The sequence below is a fragment of the Ovis aries genome, chromosome 15 (assembly GCF_016772045.2).
Source record: "Ovis aries strain OAR_USU_Benz2616 breed Rambouillet chromosome 15, ARS-UI_Ramb_v3.0, whole genome shotgun sequence".
Taxonomy (NCBI): domain Eukaryota; kingdom Metazoa; phylum Chordata; class Mammalia; order Artiodactyla; family Bovidae; genus Ovis; species Ovis aries.
In genome coordinates, this window is record NC_056068.1 from 75,069,581 (window position 1) to 75,092,873 (window position 23,293).

Genomic DNA, 23,293 nt, shown 5'->3' on the forward strand with positions numbered 1-23,293 from the left:
CCATTCCACTGCTTACTATTTCCAAAACATTCAACCTAACCCAACAAAATCAAATGAAACATTCATTCTTAAAAGGATATGTCAAAGCTGTGGCCATTTCAGCGGATTGAAAACTCCTTTAGTAGCGCACTTGCTAAGCTTCTACAGGAATTACAGAGCTTCGTACAGCATTACAGACACTTAAAAGGAGGGGCTCTGGAATCAAACTCGGGCTTGAATTAACATTGTTATCACGGCTATGTATGCGATCCCAGGGAAGCCTTCATTTCCTCATCTGTAAAATGGGGATAGGTTAACAACAGCAAATCCTCAGAACATTGCTGTGAGGACTAAAATTAACTAAGATACTATATGTAAAAAGGCTAGTACTTAGCATACTCATAAACACACTAAACAGATAACAGATAACACAATAACAGATAACCCCAAAATAGAAACTGTTCACCACTTGCCAACCATTTAAAATCTTATATACATGCCCTTGTCTAAGAACAAATGTATGTATTTAAGTTTGAATATTAACACATAAGAACATTTTTCAACATAAAAGGCCATAATTGAAACTTTTCAATAATGTAACACACAGTACACTTAAGATATTTTTATATATATACACACAAACACAGCAGTGCATATTGTCAAGAACTACACTGCAAACACATTAAGAACTTGTCTGTCGGCCATGGTGGGGGAGGGTGATCCATATCACCAATTATGATTCTAACTCATATATTTAAATTTTGTAAATATTAACATTGTTAACATAATACAGACAAATATCTTAAAATCCAGCCATCTATTAGTGATTAAAAACTCAAATTTTTATGTACTTCTTTAGTCTATAAATTACATCCATGAGTATTATTTCATCCTTTTAGGAAAACAGTGAAGCAGGCTCTCACCATTATCCCGATTTTACTACAGTACTGGGAAAATTAAAGCTCAGCTAGGATGAATTTCCCAAGAGTGTACAGCCAGTGACAGGACTGGTCTTAAACCCAGGTCTTCTGACACTATCACAACTGTTTCATTTACAAGTGGTCTGGGACACTTCATTTAAAAAAAAGATAGAAAACTGTGCTCAATAATTTAGGTGTGTCAGAGGACTCTATAGATAATTACACATGGCTGCCCAGGTTCACTCCTCTTACATCCTCTCCTTATTTCCAACTTTAGAGTGTAACCATAAAATGTAGATAAGAATTCATCCAAACTTCCTGCACTGGCCAAGTAACACCAGAGACCATTTTCTCCCTTACACTTAGCCATTAGAATTTAACATCTTTGTAACCACTGGATTAATTTTGTTTTAATGTTAGGTCTTGAAAAGATGAGTTAATATAAAATAAATAAAACCATTCATAACGTAGAAGCATATCAGACCAGATTCCATAAATTTATGACATTATCTAAAAAATCTATCTACTGTCTAAGCTACAAATATTAACAAGTTTCAGTTCACCTTTATGAGGAAAAAAAAGATTAGTATTATTACGGTGGAATGGGTTGTTGTATAAATAAATACTTGAATAATTACTACTAAAGGCAGAGCTTTCTTAAATAAACATAGCAGCCCTCAGCAACAGCATTCGATGAACTCTATCTAATAGACAATGGTCAAGGAGGTAACAAAGACACTTCCCTGATTCTACACACACTCAGACTAAGGCACATACACCACAACAACAATTATGCCTACATTTTTCAATATTCCCAGGTGTCCCTTTGTTTTTTCAAAAAGCTAAAAGGCATGTAGATAAAAAATTATCCTCAAACAATTTCAAGAGCTGAAAAGAAGTTCATGTCCTAAAAGAGAAAAATAACGTAAAGACTTATGACTTCTTTGAACCTAACATTTTAAGTACATCCCACAGACCTGAAACTACATTTTCTTTTTGGGGCTGCTCACTGGCCTCCAGTACATCAATCCTGTAACACTGTGAACTGTGGTGATAGACTGTCTCATGCTTCTAAACACGACAGAATTTTTCCAAGGTTACATACACTGTGACACGAAGAAATGTTTACAGCATCTTATTTTCATTCATCAACTAGTTTGGATGTTCTAACAGTGCAAACATTATTAACAAAGAAATTTTCATTATCTTTTGAACTTTCTAAAATCAACCAAAGGCCATGGCACAGTGGCAAAGAGTTCTGAAAAGGCAAAGCTGAATCCCAGTGAAAATTCTGCTACTAGCTGGTTGTCTGACTTGGGGCATATGTCACTCAGGGAGAAACTGAGGTGTGAAGACATTTTATGGCAAAAAATCCTAAGGAACTGCCACATCACCACTATAGACCAAAACTCTCAAGGCCTGTTTAGAACATCCTGAGTTTCTGATCAAATAAATAATAATTCAAAAAAGAGAGGAAAAATGTAAATCATTATATTTTTAAAAATAACAATAAACACTACTACTAAACTTACTACTAACCATATACATTTATTGAGACTTTATTATGTGCCAAGCACTGTGCTAAGCACTTTCACAGATTTTAACATTTAATCCCTACAACAACACTGACTCTAGTTAAGAAAGTGGAAAGTATTAGAACCCTCAAAAGGACAGAATTTTTAAATTTACAAATGAAAATATAAACAAATTACACTTTGTTTTTATAACCTTACGTTTTTCTCTACCTTTCAGCCGTTAGCTTTGAGTATTAAACTTACACTAAAATAACAATTATTTTCAGGACTTCGTCTTTCATTTAAAGAATACTGAGACTCAAGACGTTGACAATCATTACAGAAGAATAAAAATTTCTACTTAAATTCTGGCACAAAAATAACCCTTCATCCAACTTAGCTGTCCTCATTCAAAGAAAGAACTGCATATATATCAGGCCCTACAATAACAGTCTTCTAATTCTAATGCCCACACTAGCAATCAATTAATGCTGTAATTATAAAGAAATCTGTATCATCACAAACAAAAAAAAGCTACAACTGCTAAGTCAAGTTTTGAGTATATATACATATGTAGGCTATTCTACATGTAAATCTTTTAGCAACTGATTTTTAAAAACAGCTAATGCATCTAAGGTAAAATCACACTAGGGTGTTCTGAAGACTCACTTTAGAATACTAGCAGCATAGTAATCATGACATTAGCAATCAAACTTTACTTAGCAGAAAGTTCTTAGAGGCTTTGGGAAGCTGTGTATAAAATGGAGTAGACAGGAGGGAAGGGTTCCCTGTGCTGTTAAAATCAACTACAGGTCCCAGCATGCAATGCTCTATTCTGGAGCTAGGCAAAAAACTGCACTGCATCTTGGGATTTGTAGTAAGTAAACCATTTCACCCTATCACAGTAAGTTTTAAGAAACTCTGAACTATCTAGCACAATCTGACTAGATCTTATTATCAGGGCCTAGTCAAATCTACATATAATTTGTTTGTTCTCTGCCCCAGCACAGATTCTTTACTATATACAGATAAAAAGTATCAATTAACATTTAGATCAACATTTTCACCTTAGAAAAACAGAATAACTTTATAAAATAAATCCTTAAAAAGCAAAAAGATATGACACAAATTTTAAATGATATTTAAAGATACAACTTTTAAAACAATTGCTTCAATTTTATCAGTTTCAGAGCTTTCTATCCCCTATACCCCAAAAAGTTTTAATTGTTTTATCAGGTTTTCTCTTAACAGTCTTTCAAGTTACATTTTATAAATAATTTTTCTGGAAGAAAATTATCACAAGAAAACATTTTCCATACTTTCATACTGCCCACTAGGCCCACTGAGAAATATATTCTTATAGTATACACATAAAACCACCACACACAACAACAACAATACTACTTAAGCCCCTCTTTCGTCCAGTCCTTAGTATTTACCCCCTCCACTTCTCACCCTTCATTTCACATACACATCTGTTTGTGAAAAGAACACTTAGAAAATACCAGGTACAGATCCATTTCTCTATACCACTGACTTTTTCCAAAAACACAAGGTTTTTTTTAATAAGCCATCAATGACATGTCCAAACCCAAGTGGATAACTTTGAGCTGTAATATATGTATACAATTTCTACACACACTCTCATTTTCTGCAACACTGAAGGAGGAGGCAGGGAAAGAACTAAGTGCAATCTGCATTAGGAGGCCTAACACAGGTGGTGGGTTATTTTCAGGCAACAGCACCTTCACAAACATGTTGTGGAATACAGTCCAAGAAATTCCAAACAAGGAAAGATAAGCTGGCGGCACACAAATTTAACACAATCCAGCTAAAAAGCACCTGCAACACAGGCTACTACCTTTCACCATGAAAGTGACAGGCTACTACAGGATCCGAAGCTCCATCAATACAACATACTGTCCATAAGGCCAGAGACAGCGGTTGCCATGGTTACTATCACCCACTTTTATCAGGAAATCATTGTCATTACTCTGAAGTTTTTGGTACTTACTTAAAATTTTAAAAAACAGTCTAGGGTTCTGACTGTTAATTGAGTCAGAGAATCAACTCCTGTTTGATTTGTAAGTATGCTGCTTTAGAGATCCACATGGTTAACAATACTTGGATCTGCAGCAGAAAAAAATCAATTCCTTTCTGCTGCTCCTTCTCCTCAAGTACTGACAGTTTGTATTCTCAATGCAGCCAAAACAATAAAACAAAACCCATCTTTTTGGCTTCTGTGTTTAAGTTATTTTTCTCCCCTAGGCCCACAAACAAAGTCAAAATATAACCTAGATCATCAGTCTGTTAGGCCCCATCCCTTTCCTATCTCCAAATTATCAGTTCACTTTTTTTGTCTACTTTAAAAAGCAGAAAAACATTTCCATAGATGATTCCAAAATATAGGAAAGAATAGTTTCCTCCAGCTGAGACCGGCTCACTATTTTTTCTTTAAAAAGGGGGCAGAGGTATGCAGTCTGCAGTGTGTTGGAGGGAGAGAAATGGAGGGGCATTCAAACTGCCTAACAAGTGCCTAGTGTAAGAAAGTTGCTTTAGAAAAACTCAAAGGACAACTGAAACGCAGATTATCTCTTAAGGGGAAGAGTTCACCACCTTCCCAGTTTAAGACTCAACTGATAGACAAGCAATATAAAAGTTATTCCTAACAGTCTATTTCAACATTCTCACCAAAGGTAACGGTTCAAAAATTCAATACACAAATAAGATGATATGAAAGCCCACAAAACAGTATGGCCACATGCACACACATGATACAAAGAAGGAAACATATGCTATTGAAGAAATAATTATCAGCAATAATTTTCATGCAGTATTAACATATTACTTTTAAAAAAACACCAATATACACCTGGTCAAGTTAGAAAGTGATCAAAACACATTGCTATGCTCCTAAAGAATATTTAGGGCCTACGAAAAAAAGCCCATGTACAATAAGTTCTGAGAAGTCAACATAAATCATTAATATTTCCCAGCACAAATTAATATGAAGATTCAAACATGTTTCAAGAAATCAGCTCTGAATATAGATTATAAATGATTTCTGTCAAAGGTTAGAGACCTAAAACTATAACCCCTTCCTTTTCTCCCTTTCAACAGTAATTAAATACAAAAGATTTCGGCAATAATATATTAAGGATCCAAAATTTAAAAACACATGACTAAAACCTTAATATCAGTATTTCCTAAAAAAAAAAAAAAAACAAACAAACTTTAGTGTTCACTGTCTAGGATGAAAACATTAATATTACCCTGAGAAGTTTCATTTTTATCTTAACAGTTAAATGTTTTTCTCACCCTTCACTGAAGCAAGTTTCTATATTTAATTTCTAGTTGCGGTTATTTCATAAAGACTAATTAATTCTAATATTTAGGATACTATACCTTTTGATATGCTCACAAAATAGGAACTCCCCATTATATACATGTTACTTTATTTCAGTCCAAATTTGAGTAGAGTCTAGTATGAAAGCCAGAACTCAAAGTTCTGAGTTTTAAACTTCTAAGTTGTTTTGACACCAAAAATATTTCAGTGCACTCCTGTGTGTGAGTAGTCATTTCCTCACGCATCCTTCTCAATTAGAAAAACAAAAATGATACACACAGGTACCTAATACTAACACATACATGTCTTTTTCACTCTGAATCAAGTTTGAATGGTTTAGTTAGCAAGAATTTTTCAGAAAGTTAGCAGGATCAGTCAAAACAATCAAAATATTAACCATGACATCTGTTACTCTGTGTGTTACTAAAAGTCTATAGAAAAATACAGGAACTTTAAAATAATCACTAAAATCAACTACTATCACATCAATGGAGAATGAAGAAAAACTTTAACAGGAGATACACATTTCACAGAGTCTACAAAAGGAAAAAATGATCTTTTTTTTTTTTTAATTAGGGGAAACTGCCTAGACAGCATTTTTAAACAAAGCTTCAATATTCTAACAAAGAGCTTTTTGGTAACCACAGCAGTATTAAAAAAAAAGTTCATAAAGTGTTCTGGATGCACTTTTAATGCACTCATTTCCCAAATCATATGAAGATAGTTAATATTTTAAAGCCAGGAGCTTCTGCCCATGTATTAATTAGCCACCTATCTCAACAACTTAACATCTGCATGGCTTCTGACAATTTACAAAGAACTTTCACATGTATTATATCATTTGATCTTACTGAGAAAAAAGTACACCATTATTTCCAAAAAACAAACAAAATTCAAAGCAAGTTCATCAAATTTTCTACACATTCTTAAGTTTTTAAAACTTTGATATAAAGCTTTACAAGCCACCACAGTACAATATTTCCAGTGATAAATCAATTCACCTAACACTAACAAGAGTTTCAAAGGACCATGTGCTACAAAAATACTTCCATCTTTATGCACTTATTGTTAAGTGTTACTAACAGCCATATCAGCAATGACCTATACCCACAGACAGAACTTTAATTCTAGTTCAAGAATCTCAGTCTTCGCAAGCCAACTCAAACACATTAACTGCATGTATTTATAAAGCTGAGGGCCTAAGAATTTATCTATTAGGATTACTGTCCACAGATGGGAAGAAAAAAACACAGAAAGTCTAAGAATTTTTCCATACAATATCTCCCTTTCCAATAATAGTTCAAGTACTCTATATCTCACTCAATATTATAAAGATGACCTCAAAGTCAAAAGTCCCAAGTCATATTAACTACTTTTGTTTATAGCCATCCACAGCACGTAATTTTTAAAAACGTGTTCTAACAGTACTCTGTACCTAAGGGCAGCATCCTTCAGCTGTCCACCATAAGCAATTTACTCTGTGTAATATTGTAAGCAGGTAAAAAGCAGTCACAAATTTCAGCTTCTAACAGCAAATGGAATTTTTCAATGGACTTATTCAAGATCTTTCTGGAACTTTAAGGTGTTAATCCTGTTGCTTAGCTGAAGCTAAGTAGAGCTGTAATAAGTAGCAAGACCCTTACAATTCAGAGGTTACCTTTATCTTGCTGCAGCACCTCCTGCTGGATAGCATTTAGAGTTCTTCATGTAAGCAGAAGAAGAGTATTTCTGAGGCAGCTCTTTCCAGATGACTGAATGGGAAAAAGGATGGGCCCTTCAAAGCTAAAAGAAACAGGGGCCACCCAACACTTACACCTCTTAAAAATAAAATCTGGCAGAGGCAGGGGGCTTTTTACTTTTCCAATTTCATAAAGACTCGACAGGGAGTTCTAAGTGCAATAAGCTTAAATAAAGCTTGCAAAATTATCTTAAAACTATGTTAAAAAGCCTTCTGAAGCATTCAAGCGAAAAGACTATTAAGACCATCCAAGCAACCTTAGTCATATTGCAAATACTATTACCTTAAGAAAAGCAAAAGTATGACATAAAGAAAAGCACCTGGAATATTTTTAATGTGTTAGCCAGAAACTTGTTTGAAGAATTTTCTGCACTATTACTATACTCTTCATTTAAGGATAGTTATACATCTACAAAAGTTTTAAGTACAGAATTTTTTCATAAACATGAGCATAACTGCAAACAAAAACTTCCTGTTTGCCATCAAAAGATGTGTCCTGAGATTTTAAAATGCATTCTTCAAACATTTTAAATGGACCTTAATAAGCCAGTTTTAAGCCCACAACGTAGATTCCATATATAAACATAAAGAGGAAAAAAACAAAAACAAAACAGAAAAGGACTTACCAAAATCAAAATGAATAATAGTATTTCCAGTAAAAATGTAGTAACAGTTTCCTACAATGCTGTGAAACCAAGTAAATTGTGAAACTTAGAAAAAAAAGGGGGCTGGGGGAGGGGGCTAGTCTTCAGAAAGCAAAAGAAAAGCTGACCTATTTATTTCTACTGCCCAAACGTGAGTAAACATCAGATGTAAACAAACAACATAAACGCTGAAAAGTACACTTCGATGTCTTAGCCCCCGTTTCAGTCCCTTTAGCAGGCCCTCAATGAAGCTACAGATGTTGGTAAGTATCCTCTCTAAAAGGAGATATTCAAGCTCTGCGCCCTAAAGAAACCCTTTAAAGTGTGCCTATGAAAAGGCTTCCTTCCTAGAGCGCATAACTGCTTTAAAAAAAAACTTTCATCAGTCCAATTAATCTGATTCTAATATTCAGCTATCAATTATTAATATATAAATGTTCTTCCTTCTCCAACGTCCCCAGCTCAAGCATCTACATTCCTGACACTAAAATCCACAGCCTGCACCCCAGCTATGGAGCAAATCTTTGAAAACCAAAACAGAGCCACAAAGTTCACTGTCAAGGCCAGTGCTGAGGCCCGCACACGCCCGGACCTTAACTCACACTTTAAATTCTAGAAAGCCATACTTGCAGAGACATCATTTAAAAACAACACAATGTGGACGTGCAGAGTAAGATCCTCTACTTCAAGACCTAAACAAAGAATATTTCAACATATGATCGGAATATGATGACACCAGATTCACCAATGAAAACAAAACCTGCCTACCATTAGCAGTCGTACCCTCATCTCGACAACTCAACTACTTAGAAATCACTCTCGGCACATCTGCACCCCACAACCGGCGTGTGGCCTTCTCCGGGGGTGCAAGCCACAAAGTTGAAAAGAGACATTCTTCCCCCCGGTGCCCAATCTCGACATCGACCCCTCCCCTGCCAGGACCACCTTGCTGCTACCCACCATCGCGAACGTGTTCAGGGAAAAAAAAAAAAAAGAAAGAAATCCTAGCAGCACCGCTCAGCAGAATAAAGAGACCAAAGAGAGGATGACGAGAAGTGTTGGGAACTGCGTGCACGACGGGGCTGGACCAAACGGAAAGAGTCCCACTCCGCGCGCCCCTCCCCCCGGCGGGGGCGCGGGCGGGGGAGGGGCGGCCGCGGCCCCTCTCTCGCTGGCCCCGGCCCGCTCGGGGTACCAGGGGCGCCCCGCGGCCGCGGGCGGCGGGGGCGAGTGCGGGAGGGCCGGCCCCGGGGTGAGGGGTGCAGGCAGACTCTCCGGAATAACAAGTTGCAGAAGAAGAAGAATAAGCGGAATTTCCCCAACGCTGCTCCGGCCACCCAAGACAAATGCACCAACACACACACACATACACACACACACACACACTCGGGCCCGGCAGCGTCAGCAGCCGCAGCTTTTTTTTTTTTTTTTCTTAAACCAGATCCCTCAGTCATCAAACAAGATGGTTTTCCAAAAAAAAAAAAAAAATTAAATAAATAACCATAATAAAAACTTCCCCCCGACAGCATCCCGAGGGGGTGGGGGGTGGGGTAGTGAAAGAGCCCCGGCGACCATCCCCGGGCCGAGGGGAGAGCGCCCAAGGGGGCGGACGAGGCTCCGCGCCCCCCGCCCCCGCCGGCCAGCCCCCCACTCCCCGGCCCCCCGCCGGGACAATGTGACACCCCCCCTCCCCGCCACCCCCGGCGCGCCGCCTCTGTCACCCGCTCCGGCCCAGCACTCAGCGCCCAGGCTCCCGAGGCTGCTCATAAACTTACTTCCAATTTATCCTGGGGAGGGGTGGAGGGCAGAAGGGAGGAAGGGGGAGACCAGGTTTTTCCATTGTCTTTTTTTGGGGGGGTTGGGGGGGATGGAATAGGAAGGGCACGCAGGGGGAGGGGGCGCCCCGAAGGGGAAGTTATTGCTCAAATCTCAAGTTGACTGAGGGGTCCTGGCGAGAACACCCCCCGTTTCCCTCCTCCCTCCCACACACCCCTCCCCTCCCCCTCCCTCCCCCCCACAACAAACTCCAAGCAAGCAGCCCCCTGTTCCTCCCAGAGACAAACACCAGAGACAAGACAGAGAGAGAGGAGAGAAGAGAGAGGGGGAAGGGGGGAGGGAGGGGAAACAGAGCTACTCCAGAAAAAAAAAAAAGAGAGAGAGAGAGAGAGGAGAGGAGAGTGAGGAGAAGAGAGAATGGAAAAGCTGGGATACTGCACCCTCCTGCTGCTGGCTGGCTGTCCCCCCTGGCAGCTGGAGGCAGGAACTCTGAGCAGGAGAAGCAAGGAGGAGGAGGAGGAGGGAACTCTTCTTCATGGGGAGGGAGGGAAGGCGCTGGAGCGGCTGCTGCTGCTTCTCTGCTGCTCTGGGCCTCTCGCACTTTTTAGATATTAGTGTGTTAAGATGGTAGGTTGTTCCCCTCTCCCTCCTCCTCCTCTCTCTCTCCCTCTCTCCCTCACTCACTCTCTCTCTCTCCCTCTCTCTCTCTCTCTCTCTCTGGGCTGTTTCTTTCCTCCTCTTCCCCAGGCAAGGGGGGGTGGGGGGGGGGGGGGGGGGGGGGGGAGGAACTGGATCCTCCTCCTCGTCCAGGAGAGACACACACACACACACACACAGGCCCCGGGCCGGAACGGGAGGGCAGAAATCAGAGCAGCAGGAGAGAAACTGTGGGAGACAAACAAGCCCAACTCTTCATCCTCCTCCTCCTCCTCCTCCTCAGCAGCGGCGGCGGCGGCGGCGGCGAGCACCACCAGCCCATTCACCACCCGGCCCCGGGCCGCAGCACCTCCGCCGCCTCAGCCCGGGGATCCCTCCGCCCAGGCCCAGACACACTCTCGCCCGCGCGGGAGCCCGCCGCGCGGCCCCGCCGGCCCGCCGCCGCCGCCGCCGTGCGCGCCCCCGCCGCTCCCGAGAGCCGGGCGAGAGGGACTGAGGCTGAGGAAAGCGGGGACGAGGGCGGAGTGGGGGGGGGGCCGAGGGGAAGAGAGGAGGTGCCGGGGTAGAGGGGCACGGTCGGGGGGGCGGGGGCCGCCGGGCGGAGTTGTACGGCGGCCGGCCCGGGCCGCCCCCCCGCCGCACCTCCCTCCCAGCGGCTCCCGGGGAAGCACGGGCCCCTCACCTCCCCCGGGGGGTTTGGGGGGGAACGGCGGGAGGGGCGGCGGGGGGCCCGCGGCGGCGCTCGGGCGGGCGGACTACTTGACGTGTCGGTGCGGCGAATTTATTTCACTTTGCCTAAGGAACGGGGTGTGCTGCGGCCCCCATTGCCTAGGGAAAAAACCCGGATGTAAAGTGAGTGAAACTAAACTAGAGTGAAGTAGGGCAGCGGCAGCCAAACTCCAGTGCAGCGGCGGCGGCGGCGGCGGCGGTGATGGGGCTGAGCACCGAGCGGCCAAACTCCGGGGCCGCCGCAATGATGGGCCCGTGCAGCGCTGCAGCTCGGCACCCAAGGAGCTGCAGCTGAGGCGAGGCCGGAGCCCGCTGCGGCCGCCACTCCCCCCGCAACCCCCGGCACCACCACCACCACCAACTCGGCGGCCCGAACCCAACTCCCCCCTCCCGTCGTCAGGAGCTGCAAAAGGGGCTCCGGAGCGGCCCCAACTCCCTCCAGTGCAACAGCAGTTTGGAAGGGGGTGGGGGGGGGGGGGAAGAAAGCCGTGGAGGGCAGGGACGGAGAGAAGCGAGGGGGGAAGCACTGCAATGGGGAAGCGTGGTCCAGGCAACAGGAGAAAGATGCCACCTCAAGTCGAATGCAACATGCAATCCCCGGCCGCCGCTCGCTCGCTCGCCTGCTCCCTCCCCTCGCCACCCCGCCCCCTTTCCAAATAACTACCCTTGAACCACTTTATTAGCCACACTCCGTCCCACACTCGCTTCGGGGAGGGGCGGGGGCCGGGGTCCTCGCTCACCTTTATTTATTGCCGCTTTCTCCCCCCCTCTCCATGTTTTTTATTCCTAAGTTCTTTTGTTCTAAGGGGGATGATGGCATTTACTTTTCTGCTTTGTGTAGCAGGGCAATCACTGGGAATCGGCCACGTATAATCCGGCGGTTTGTCATATTTTATTAGTGAAAGTATTTTATGCCTATTCTGCCTCCAAGGACTGTAACATGGAGAACTGCAGGGAGGAAAAAAAACATCAGAAGAATTCTTGTTTTGAGAGATTTCTTGGCGGGGCGGGGGAAGGCTTTTTTTTTTTCTTTTCCAGGGGGTTTATTTAGATTTTCAAATCGATAGTTTTCAACTTAGAGCTGAATGTTTTTGTATGGATATATTACTAGATTCTAAAATAACACGAAAAGGAAAAGATAAAAGTCCAAAAATCTTAGATTTTTTTCTAAAAAAAATCCTACTGGGCGGTGATTATTATCTCTTCTGTTCAGCACGCTGGACTTAACGTAGTGTTGGCCTTCGAATGTTAAATAACAATAAGCCCCAACCTCAACTGAATACAAATGGGGGGTGGGGGTGGTTTTGTTTTTAAGGCTCAGCACTTTTGTAGCATCTGCCACTACGCATTTTTCAGGCATTGATTAGCCATGCAACTCCCATAGGCATGAAGTCCAGTTTTTGCAGATAAAGAGCAACAGTGGTGAGACGATTTGCTCAAAGTCAAAGTGAGTCATTGACAAAACCAGAAATAGTCTTGGACTCTATTTGTTACTAGTCACATCTTTTATATTAAATACTACCTCCCTCAAGAAGTAAACAGTATTTAAAAATAAATAGACATGCTTTATCCTGTTTTGTATTTCCACCAGAGGTGCTTTGAGATCCCTGGACATGCAAGCTTTTTTTTTTTTTATTTCTGCAAAATTAAGTTTCATTTCTCAAGAAAAAGCAATTTTTTCAAACTCTGATTTCTTAACGCTAAAGGATAAATAAAATTATGGGCTCTATTTTACATGTGTAGCCCATTTAGTGCTCTGAGCTTTACATTAAAAAAAATTTTTCATAGCAGAGTGCAAGAGTTAGATCGAAAATGAAAGTCCCTATAAATGATTCACAAAGCTTGGATGAACTCATAATGTTGTGAAACTGAACCTGTAATGCAGTCAGTATAAATAAAGGAGGGGCTGGTTGGGTAGTAAGATGCAGCTTTACTGTCTAGAGATAACTCTGATGTCTCTTAAAGATGAGTGAAGGCAGAGGTCTTTCAAGAAGGACCTGGACCGTAGGTAGGCACTGGACCATAGTCTAATGGTGTCATTTCAAATCAGCCCAGGCTGTCAAAATTTTTTCAGAGCAAGACTGCTTTAGCGTTCTTTCTGGCAAAAAAAAAAAAAAAAAAAAGTTTAGAATGTTTCAGAATTTCATAGAAAAAATTCAGAAACTGGCTTTGTGCCTGAATGTGTAAATGCTGTAGAACAGGGGTCAGCAAATTTTTTTCTGTAGAATCCCAGATAGGAACTATCTTAGACTTTGCAGGCCACATAGTCTCTGTCTCAACTTCTCAACTCTATGCAGTTGTAACACAAAGTAGCCATAGAAAGTAGGTAAACAAATGAGCCTGGCTGTGTTGTAATAAAGCCTTTATTTGTGGGCCATGACATTTCAGTTTTATGTACTTTTCATGTGTCAGAAAATATTCCTATTTTTTTCATCCTTAAAAAAAATGTTAAAACATTCTTAGCTCATGGATCTCAAGAAACCAGTGGGTGCGCAGGATTGGGCTCATGGGCCGTCCTTTATCAACCCAATTTTTGAAGACTAAAGCCCCTGAACTTCTTGTATAAGTGCTTGGTTACTAACATGTTTGAATAGCAATCAAACTGTTGTCCCCCATGCTCCTCTGTCCATGGAATTCTCTAGGCAAGAATATTAGAGTGAGTTTCCATTCCCTTCTCCAGGGGATCTTCCCAGCCCAGGGATTGAACCTGGGTCTCCAGCGTTGCAGGCTGATTGTTTACTGTCTGAGCCACCAGGAAACTTCCCAAATATTTCTTACTAAATCCATAGCAATCAAAAATGAGTGTCATAAAATAGCTGCTGTATAACACAGGGAGCTCAGCTTGGTGCTCTCTGATGACCTAGAGGCTGGGTTGCGGGAGGTAGGGTGTGGGAGGAAGGCTCAAGAGGGAGGGGATACATGTATATATATAGCTGATTCACATTCTGCTGTTGTTGTACAGCAATTATACTCCAAAAAAAAAAAAAGTAAACTCATGTTTGATATTTACATTTTACTAAAGTATTTTAGCTAAATAATTGTCTAATAACATACATCAAACTCTATGAAAAAGAATTCTTTAGCTTGTGATTCATTATGCAACCATGTTTCCATTTATATACTCTTCCTCGCTCTAAGATGATGAAGAGGAGTGGAACCAATGACCTTGGATTCTCACACCTAAGACATATCACTGCTTCTCAACTAAGGCACCTTAGGCAAATAACAATCTTTCAGAGCCTTAGTTTTCCTATCTTGTAAAATGCAGCTCCTAATACCTACTTTTTAGGACTACTGAAAAAAATTGAATGAAATAATTCAGGAAGTGTGCTCAGCACAGTGCCTGGCGCACAAGGCCACATAAGACATCTTTTCCTGTGCCTTCAGATTCATTTTCTGAGCTAATGTAACTGGATAAGGTGAACACATGGACTTCCAATACCTCGTCAGTGCTAATGTGGCATATGGCATCCAGGAGTCTTGGGGTGACTCAAGGCTGTGCTATATTTCCGTGGGTCTTTCTCAAGCTCTATGTGTCCCTGACACAAGGCACTCAGTAGACCCTCACTAGCTATGTGGCCTGAGAAAAATACTTAGGCCTTCTGAACCCTGGTGTTTCTCGTAAAATATAATACTTTGCAGGATTTTTGAGAGGGCTAACCGGCGTAAGTGCTAAAGGAAAAAAATAGAGCAATTAGTGTAAGTTAGTGAAGATCCCAGAAATAAGCTGGAAACTGAAAGCTTACCACCAGAAGTTCCTTTGAGGTAAACAGTTCAGACACAAATGACCTAATAATAATGATGGTAGGTGCACAGCGACTTAGAGTTGCTCTCCTACCACCTAGTTAGCCTCCATTCTCATTTATTAGTCCTCAGAACCCTGCTGAGAAGAGGTAAAACTCAAGTGTTCGATGTTATTCAATATTGGAGCATAGTCTTTAACTTTTACTTATTTATTTGGCTGTGCTAGGTCTTCGTTGCAGCACGGGCTTTTCTCTAGTGGTGTCGAGTGGGCATCTACTCTGTAGTTGCGGTGCCGGGGTGTCTCTTGTGGAGTATAGGCTCTAGGGTGCAGTCTGGGTAGTTTTGCCACGTGGGCTTAGTTGCTCTGCAGCATGTGGGATCTTCCTGGACCAGGAATCAAACCCATGTCTCCTGCACTGGTAGGCAGGTTCTTTACCAGTAAGCCACCAGGGAAGCCCTTTAATTTTTATATAAGCAGTCAAATCTGTCCTTGTTTTTCCTATGTATTCCTGCCTTCCATCGCATTGCTTCAAGAGGTCACTCAAAGTCCATGATTAGAAAAATACCTACAGTTCTCTTCTCGTATTTTTATGATTTCTATTTTTCACACTTATCATATATGTATGTATAGGTTAGGAGGTAGGAATCTAAATAACTTTCATTGGACAGAAAATAATTAATATTGGGATTCTCTTAGAGAATGTAAAGTGAAAGTGAAGTCACTCAGTCGTGTCCGACTCTTTGAGACCCCATGGACTGTAGCCCACCAGGCTCCTCTGTCCTGGGGGTTTTCCAGGCAATAGTACTGGAGTGGATTGCTGGGTTCCAACTCAGGGATGGAACCCAGGTCTCCTGCAATTTAGACAGACGCTTTACCGCCTGAGCCACCAGGGAAGTCCATAGAGAATGTAAAATGTCATTCAAAATGATAAAACAGCTAGCTCCCTATAAAGGTGGTCAGTCTAATGCAGAGATACTGTAAATATAGGAAAAATATAAAGAGGCATTATATATTACAGTGTCATAGAGGAACATTATATATTAAAGAATAAAGAAGTGTCTTTGACATTTTCTTATTTTACAGTTTTATGGTAACAATACATGCCATACCCTAGATATTAAGGTTTTTATACCTATAACTGTATATGATTGTCTCTGATATTCTGGAATTTGACAGTATTTCAAATAACATAATGAACCTGCCCCACAAAGGGCTATTTGAATAGCTTTCTCATCCAATCTCCCTAACTCCTTCCCCTCCTTCACTCCAACTCTGTCCTTTTTTCTACTCCAGGTTGAAAAGTAACCCCATTTGTCTTTTAAAAGGTCACTCTAAAGAAGATTTTAACACTGGAAATCTCAAGGTCCTACCTCTTCACTGAGGCAGGGAAGTAACTGCCTGGCTTGTACCAACAAAATACTTAAATAAGTAGAGAAGATATATCAATGTGATTTTTAAAGAATTATGACAGAAAATCCCCAGTGACTAGCAGAAGCTGAATGTATGTTCTTTCTCCCCTCTGTCTCAATGGTTTCTGATCTTTTAAAAATCTCCGTAACTCTCTTGTGTGTGCTTTTATGGTAAGCTGAAATTATCATTGAAAGTGGGTCAGATATAACTGGTATATAAATAAATATTGGTGAATAAGCAGTCAACCTTCTCAAGAGTACTTTCAATTTCACTACCTTGTCATGATCACCAAATAAGCAGTTTAATCCTAAGCAACTTCAGGTATATGTGTTTAGTAGAATTGACTAGACTAGGGCTCTTCAACCTCACACCATTGACATTTGGAACCAGATAAGTTTGTGTTGGGGGGCGGGGGCAGATATTTAGCAGTGTCCTTGGTCTCTATCCACTAAATACCAGTAGCACCTTGGCCACGGTTTTGAAAACCAAAAATCTCCAGACATTGCCGAAAGTCCCCTACGTGTGTATCGGGCCAGAAGAAGGAGGGGTAAAATTGTACCAGGTTTGGGGGGGAAGGTAGAGGATGAGGGATTGCAGGTGGTCGGGGTTGAAAACCACTAAACACCATGGATAGATGTAGGTGTGTATTTGCATATGTGTGACTCTGCCCTCCACAGAAGCAGATCCCAATTCTTTTCCCAAAAAGTAACTGGGGTGGATCAGGGGGCTTAGGCTGGATCTGTGGTTAAAAATGAAAATGGTTGCAATTAAGAGCTGTAATGTCTGCATTAGAGCTGCTGAGCTGCTAAAAGTATCACAGGGAGATCCTCCAAGACTAGGAATGTGGAATGAATTTTATCATCTTGTTGTGTGCACCTTTAGTTTATCTATTATCAACATAAATAAATTGTATTGTGGGCCTTGAGCAAGGACATTATCTGGTGGAAGGCATTCCCAGATTCAGAGTGTGAGAACCTGAGCTTGGGTCTGGGCTCTGCAAATGTCTAGCTAATCACTTTATCTCTCTGGGCCTATTTCCTTGTCCAAAATGGGAGAAACAATAACACTTAATCCACTGGATTGTTGTGAAGGTCCAGGCTGTTAATGAGAAGTAGCAGGGCTTGTTCTTGAGGAATTAGGAACACTGAAATTGCACAGTCTTGGCTTGACCTTGGGTAAATCACTGTTGTAAGTCACAGTTTCCTTGTGTGAAAAATACAGAAATAATCACATGACTTCATTGTTAATGGAGGTTAAATGATATAAGATACACCATATGTACTGGATAAATATTATTATGTTATTGGTCTTTGGTAAACTGTATCACATTGCACAAATACATATCATTTTATTGTTATTTCTTTCCTGTGAACACTGAAACCTGGAAATCTGAAGAACCAATTAATATATCTATACAAGTGAAACCTTGTTATAAATATATGGCATTCCAAATTCCAAAACAAGGAAAGCAGCATCAAACTGTAGTATGTAACCTTTCATCTTTCAAGTTAAATCAGTGTACAAGTTTGTTGCAATAACATAAGGTTCTCCTCCCCTTATTGAAATAATGTTCTAATAAGTTTTTTACAACCTCTGTACCACATGAAACACATAGGGTCAGACCTAGTATGCCCAGCTAGCACAATGTATGTCCAATATAAATCTGACTTGGTGCTGTTGCAAAACTCACCTTCCCCCATAGCATTGGCAAATTGCATTGAAGTCCTAATAGGGTGCAGGGAGGTGTCTGAGGGTATCTTTTATATAAACTGTTTAATTAAATTATAACATACAGAGAAGCACACAGATCACAAATTGTACACAACAGTAAATTTTCACAAAATAAACACACCTATGTAATCACTGGGTGTTTCTAAAGGTTTGAGAATTCTGTCATAAACGTGTTTTATCACTAGACTATTAAAAAAAAAAAAGTTTATCATGAATTTGAAAAAAAAAACAGCGATTTCCCAGAGGACACAGTAATGCCTTTCCTGTCCAAATTTGATTTTAAATGATCACATGGCAGTTTTGCAAAAAGATCAATTGAAATCAGATAGTAAAAGTCCTGTCACCATTTACCACTTGCTATATGATTCTGGACAGTTAGTGTCTAGTCCCTCAGTCTTTTCATCTGTTAAATGGGGATAATGATAGAATTGTTGTTAGGATTAAATGGAATAACAGTTGTAAAGATTTGGATGAGTCTGGCACCTAAACTGTCAATAAATGTAAATTATTGCCTATTTAGAATGATGCCATGGGACAAACAGGAAAGAAGTTACAGACATCTCCATAATTCTTTTAGAAAAAAGGAAAATTTTGCACAGAAGAGAAGTTGGATCAAAATAGCTAAGAGGTGCTATCACTGAGCCTCAGGACCAGCAGGGAGGGTCAGTCTGTGGGAAAGGCTGCAGAATGAAACCTGAGACAAAGCAGGGGACCTGGAGGTGGCAGGCAGGGTGCTGAACCAAGGAGCTGCAAAGATAGTGCCGTTCTGAACAGAGAGCCACAGGGGTGTGCCTGGCATCCAAACAGGACATGACCTGATTTTTCGGAAACCAGAGTAAGGCCTAGGAGTGATAGTTTGTTTGATGTGGGCCTAGAGAGAGGAACAAGAAGAAGGAGCAGCCACAGGAATCATAATCCTGGGGGTCAGATCCTTGAAAGGCCTGGGCACTGAGGGAAGGGGACTCACTGAGGGCTTTCTCCACGGCGAGGAGACTGGAGCAACTCAGAGCTTGGAATGACCTCAGATGTATCTCTTCAGGCCTGGCGTTCCTTCACACTGAAATGCGATGGAGGGATGCACTTGAATCAACTTGGATGCTGAGTAGAGAAAGATACACTGCTAAGGAAAAAAAGAAAGGAGGCAGGCTGAGTTTCAGAACGCAGACATGGCAGAAAAATCTGCCCTCCTGGAAAACAGAGACAAGGAGTTACCCCCGATCCAGCCAGCAGCCCAGTCTCTCACAGCTGGACCATAGAGTGTCCTTATTTCTTCTTCATTATCTCTATCTTGCAAATGGCTTATTATCTCTCCAAGTGCCTTTCAAAGGAAGCAATTTGGTTTCTTTTTCCTTGATCAGTTGTAGGAGATGCGTCAGAGTACAGGATTCAGCAGGACAATTTTGGTGAGCAAATGTGACCTGGTGGGCTCACTTTGAGGAAACCTCGTCACTGATGGATAAAGAGGATGAAATACCCAAGTCAGGAATGGCAAATCTGTGGCCTGTGGGTTTCCAGAGCCTGAGCTCGGCCTCAGAATCCTTCTCAACTCAGAGCATCAGCCATCACCAAATATTTGGAGCTTGCTCAAGATGAAAATCCATGTTGTCAGAGATGGACTTACCCCTCCATCCCGTCTTATAATCAATGCACCTATCCTAAGCCACTTCTCCCTAAGCCCAACACTGAGAGAATCAGATACGCAATTTACTTGGCTTCAACCCTGCTTATTTAAATTAAACCCTGGATAGGTAACAATTGTCTCCCTATTTAGGGACCTGGGCTCATATTTCTGAGTTTATAACTGATTTATGACCTATAAATAGTCACATCAACCTCGTTGCTGAATAATTTACGTCCTGAGGTCATGATCTCTGGATGAACCTGACACCCATTCTTGTTAAACTCATCATCTGTGTGCATCCAAGCTAGAACAGAGAACCACACCCCAGAGTGGTGGCAGTGGGGAAGCAGAAGCCCTCGACTCTGTTCTCTGCTTTCAAGCCCAGTCAGCCTGCTTTCCTTTAAGCTTCATCTCTGAAATGGGAAAGTATTTCACACAGGTGGTAATGCTAAGAAAACTATTTGAATAATAACTGTTTTTAAGGCTCTCTGAACTCAAAGCATTATGTCTATAGATGTCTATTGATGAAAGCTGTATCACTCCTTCCCCAGGGCTAAACAGAGGTTGGTCATTTGTGTTTTATACTTCATTGGCATGAATAAGTCAAATCTCCTCCACATCATAATGTTGATGAATGGGAGAGAAGTTGTTCTCAGCTTTGATGTACAGTCCACTGTTATTCCCATCTGTAAAATGGACACGCCATATACTGCTCATGTCTCTCTCTTTGCCTGCAGAGAACTGATGAGATAGAAATTGCAAAAGACTGCGTTTACTGAAAACTAGTGCTGTTAGTGGAGAAGGCAACGACACCCCACTCCAGTACTCTTGCCTGGAAAATCCCATGGACAGAGGAGCCTGGTGAGCTACAGTCCACGGGGTCGCTAGGAGTCAGACACGACTGAGTGACTTCACCTTCACTTTTCACTTTCATGCATTGAAGAAGGAAATGGCAACCCACTCCAGTGTTCTTGCCCGGAGAATCCCAGGGACGGGGGAGCCTGGTGGGCTGCCATCTACGGGGTCGCAGAGTCGGACACGACTGAAGCAACTTAGCAGCAGCAGCAGTGCTGTAAGTGAAAGAAAGAGGAATTCATTAAAAATTTCATTTTAATTTAAAATAACACTACTTCTACCATCCCAACATCTGAATGGGGGAATGAAACTGGAGGCAGTAGTGGGTTACGGACTTTGGGCTAAGTACTGCACTGGTGGACAGGGAGATAACACAGAGAAGTAGGGACCAGAATCAGCAATACGTTCTCCTAACTTATTGAGAATGAGAATTAAAAAAAAAAGAAGCATTTTCCAACAGCCACTTGGGGACTTTTGACTCCCCGAAGGTACAGGGATTATGTGTCTCAGAGCCACAAACATTTTATTTTAATATTACTTCCTCAATTAGCATAAGCGCAAATTTCTTTCTTCCAAGTACATTGTGTTGTTGATGTTCACCTAATAGAAGAGAAAAACTCATTCCAATTCCAATCTGGGTGAAGACTACATTTCCTATGATAAACGTCAGTGGGTTGATGGGAACAGACTCATTCAAAGGTGAAATGCTCGAACCTAAGCTTCGTGACTAACTGCGCCTAAGGGCAGCTCATTTCATCCTGGAGCGTCCTTGTCTCCGCAGTCTAGGCAAAACCAAAAAGATCACAGAGCAGAACCAGCTGAGAGTCCAACAACGTTAGCATGGAGAGCTTAGTTTCAAAAGAATGTTGTTTTAAGGGAAAACGATTTAGCCTGAGTAATGGTGAAAAAGAAAAAGTAAACAAACAAAATATGGTAGTAGGTGATACAAGTGGGCCCTGCTTCTAGTCACATTTTAGACCTAACTTTTAAAATGAAAGTTTTTGCATTTTAAATCTCAGAGAAATTTTAATGATCCCTGCTGACTGGATTTCAACGGGAAAGAGCTCCCAAATTTTAAATCTGAATTTCTCTGCCTTCTCGGGTGCATTTAGCTATTTGACACCTCCGAGCGTCTTAACTTTCTGTGAACTTAGAATTGAAGTCCTTCTGCTATTTGATAGCTGTACATTGAAAGAGCCGCTGGCTTAACAGGTTTCTATTTCTTCATCTTCAACACAGAAATACCATGTCTTATCATACCAGGATAGTTGCTGCTGCTGAGTCACTTCAGTTGTGTCCGACTCTGTGCAACCCCATAGACGGCAGCCCACCAGCCTCCCCCGTCCCTGGGCTTCTCCAGGCAAGAACACTGGAGTGGGTTGCCATTTCCTTCTCCAATGCATGAAAGTGAAAAGTGAAAGTGAAGACGCTCAGTCCTATCCGACTCTTAGCAACCCCACAGACTGCAGCCTACCAGGCTCCTCCGTCCATGGGATTTTCCAGGCAAGAGTACTGGAGTGGGTTGCTATTGCCTTCTCCGACCAGGATAGTTGGGGGGATTTAAAACAGGGATCCCTAAAATTTTCTTGATAAGTTTTTTTTTTTTTTTCCTCCATGAAAACTTACTGTTAATCATTAACAGTGAAAAATAACAGCTGCCACTTACCAAGCATTCTGGGCCAGATGTTTTGTACATACTTAAAATTTTATAGATAAGAAAATTGAGGTACAGAGGGGTTAAGTAAATTGCCTAAAGTCACATAAATAGTAAATGGCAAAACTGGGATTCCTGCCCATGGCTACTTACATTCAGGTTCTGCTTTCTAATGGGAATTCCCATGAGCCGGGAGGAAGCAAATACAGGGTAGGGCTATGCTAAGAGATTAATCAGGCAAGGCTTTAGAAAGAATGAATTAATTCTGAGACAAAAGTCTCCAAAGAAAAGCAACTCACCCACTGCTGGGCAAAAAGAGAAGGAAGTCTCTATCCCAGAAAGACAGATGGTATAAAAGAAAATGTGGAGTTTGGAGTCAGAACAGCCTAGGTGAAGAGTCCTGGTTAAGTGACTATTAGCTGAAGGGCCTGGGGTAGGTTATTTAACCATTCTTAGCCTCACTTTTCTTATCAGTGAAATAGGGCTAATACTCCTTGTAGAGCTGTTTTGGTGATTAGAAATAGCCATGTAAAGTATCTTGCATATGGTAGGCATACACTGTATGGCAGGCAAAATATCAGATCCTATTATACGTACCTTGGCAGCATTTCCCAAAGTGTGTTAGTAGACATTAAGTAATATAAAGGGAAAAGACCAAAGAAATTTTGAAAGGACAGCTTGGAGTCAGGTAAACTCAGGAAATGCTGTTAAGCAAATTTATCCTGTTTTCTTAGTGCAGGGCTTCTTAGAAACTTTAAATTGCAAAGCCCCTATCAGAATCTCCAAGAGGAAGCACTTTCCTATTTTATTTGATTATATAGCCCAGGTTTTTATTTTATTTTTTAATCCAGCATCTTACAGGACTGATGTTGCTGTGAACTCATGATAGGAAACAGTGGTCTGGTGAGTTTTGGAAGAAAAAGCTGGGCTGTTCCTGTCCAGCCCTTATGATGCATTCACTATTTTGTAGCCAT

At 41.5% G+C, this 23,293-nt stretch overlaps 1 protein-coding gene across 48 annotated transcripts in view; it reads right to left on the reverse strand.

Annotated features, from left to right (window-relative positions):
- Positions 1-10,940, reverse strand: part of PHF21A (PHD finger protein 21A) — a 193,845-nt gene extending 182,905 nt beyond the window's left edge. For 22 of the 48 annotated variants that reach the window (XM_060399565.1, XM_060399554.1, XM_027979673.2 and 19 more), the window contains exon 1: positions 10,358-10,940. The gene's annotated coding sequence lies outside the window, so the exon portion shown is untranslated. Of the gene's footprint in view, positions 1-7,416; positions 7,542-8,123; positions 9,211-9,916 lie in introns of those variants that run through there. The other 26 variants (XM_060399552.1, XM_042233435.1, XM_060399547.1 and 23 more) reach the window with 12 other exon arrangements.
- Positions 10,941-23,293: the final 12,353 nt, after the last annotated feature.